At 38.9% G+C, this 2,277-nt stretch overlaps 1 long non-coding RNA gene across 1 annotated transcript; it reads right to left on the reverse strand.

The window, feature by feature from the left end:
- Positions 1–336: 336 nt before the first annotated feature.
- LOC113472630 lies at positions 337–1,595 on the reverse strand. The gene is made up of 2 exons (XR_003394856.1): positions 1,420–1,595; positions 337–651 (listed from the first exon to the last, which is right to left on the reverse strand). It is a non-coding gene; the product is annotated as an uncharacterized LOC113472630 (long non-coding RNA).
- Between the last annotated feature and the right edge of the window lie 682 nt (positions 1,596–2,277).

Raw genomic sequence — 2,277 nt, forward strand, 5'->3', positions numbered from 1 at the left:
TCTAAAGCTATTAAATAATTACCTTCGGTTTTGTTGGCTATCTCGGGCTCCAACTCGACTTTCACACCCTGCAGATGTTTCCGCAAGACCTTTATTTTGATCTTCTTCCTTCCGTTAATGTGTTCTTTATGCTTCATTATTTTCCTGATTTTCAGAGCATGATTCTTGTGAATATCCTCGAATTCCTTGAGCATAGCTTTCCGGATTTTGTTTCGCAGTTTCCTTCTCCTCCTTTCTGCTAAGGAAAGGTGGCTGTGTTTGGCATGATGCTTATGTAGTTCGTTCAAGTCCAGAGCATTTTCTTTGTCATGTTCTTTGTTTTTGCTGACTCCTTTCCTGCTCTTAATGTCGAGTTCGATGCTGTCATTTCTCCCGAGTAGTTTGCTGTTCAAAATATACGTTTTGTTCGAGCCTGGTTTCAGGTGGAGGATGTCGTTTTTCAAGTTCTTCAGCAGATGTGTGATGAAGTATTCGTTCTCCAAACAGTATACTGATGTTTGTGATAGACATAACAGTGTCAGAGTCAAATATGGGAGCATTGTTGTTCACTTGGTTTGGTTTTCTGTTAGTATGTCTATCTTTGAGTTGTGATTTTGGTTAATGGTTATTTCTCATTTTCCTCCGATGTATGTATCATGTTTGCTATTGTTTCTGAAAGAACAAAATATTCAAGTTTATTCAAGTCGTGTTTATTATGATCAATTGTTCATGTTCTCTTCTAAATAAATGAGGTACAATATCCTGCATATTGCATATACAGACTGTTGATGCAGGCTCTCTTAAAAACCAATTCTTTCATAAATACCTCTTGAGCAAATTAGTCATAAGCTCATAAGAGACATAAATTGATTTATCAATGTCGTTTAACTTGCTTATCCGAGCATATGTTTATGCCATTGTCACTTTGACTGTAAACTTCAAAGTAGGTACCTAATGCATTGTCACTGTTCAATTGTTCACTGTTCTTAAACTCGATATCTCTTTGGGATCTATTGGATCCTCTATAAATCCTCTATACACCAACATTTGACAACAACTGGATGGTTACGATCAAATAAAATTTTGGTGATCGACATCAATCGACTAGGTATAACCAATAACCAATAGACAAGGAACAAGGTCTACAAAAGTGTTACTGGTATACAAAACACACTAGATCAAAGGACAACCAGAACAATTCCTATATCCGTAAAACAAACACCACTAACATTCTACCTTTTATGTCCGATCTTAGGTACCTCAGAGAGTTTTCAGTTAATCCATAGTTTGGCCTGTATTAATCAAATGGGTGACGTCAAAGAAAACACTTGACACTGTGTTAACCCTCAATGGTAAGATCGGCCATGTATTACATGGGAAATAAATACCTGTTGTTGTTACAAGTTAAATACTTGTTGGTATTAGGTACATGTTAAATACCTGTTGGTGTTACATGTTGCTCCCACGTAGAATAAAGGAATTCCACCTGTACATGAGTTTAAGCCTGCCACCAGCAAAGACGTCCTCAGGCTTAGACCAAACTTGATGGACTGACCATCTGATAAGGCTCGCCCGATGGCAACCTTTGTTTACACTTTCAAAGAATCCACCTTTTCTTTCCGAGTGTGAACATTGAAATAGTTCTTATTGTTACTGCTCGAATGGGACTAGATTTGTATAAGCTTAACCCATCTTTAGGACTGTTTCCCGCACACCTAAACCTCGGGGTGGGTTTCTTTTGTTCGGAGAAAACAGAATGGGACTCTATAGTCCCTTTACTCTTCAATGGAGCAGTTGCAAATGGGTAAAAATTATAAATAAATGGTCGATTCCTATGTAAAAATGGGAAACAATCCAAAAATTGAAGGTCAAAACACGAAAAATACACTGCTAAACAGGTCGAAAATTCAAATTTTTATTTTCCGTTCTAATGAAAGAGTTCAAAATGCTGCTGACCGTCCAGACTCTAAAGCAGTCGTTTTTTTCGTCGTTAGGTACGCGCCACTACTGCACTCAGCGCGCTAGCGGATGGAGGCAGCAAATTGAAGTCCTCATTTTTCCCTCGCTCTATGCTTTGAGAACATCACCCACGTAGCGCAACTGATCTATTGCGGCGCTAAACAACGCACCTTAACCTGATAGAACCGTCTCGGGAGAACCCAATGCAAGCTGTTCAAAGCCTTCCTTGATCTATACTCCATACCGACCACTCGACCCTGGAACACTGTTGGGGATGTTACTGAACTATTCCACTGGCAACAAAAAATAACAACATGATACCCGATTTGTTACTGCCAA

This window comes from Diaphorina citri, unplaced genomic scaffold, assembly GCF_000475195.1.
Source record: "Diaphorina citri unplaced genomic scaffold, Diaci psyllid genome assembly version 1.1 scaffold6656, whole genome shotgun sequence".
NCBI lineage: Eukaryota > Metazoa > Arthropoda > Insecta > Hemiptera > Psyllidae > Diaphorina > Diaphorina citri.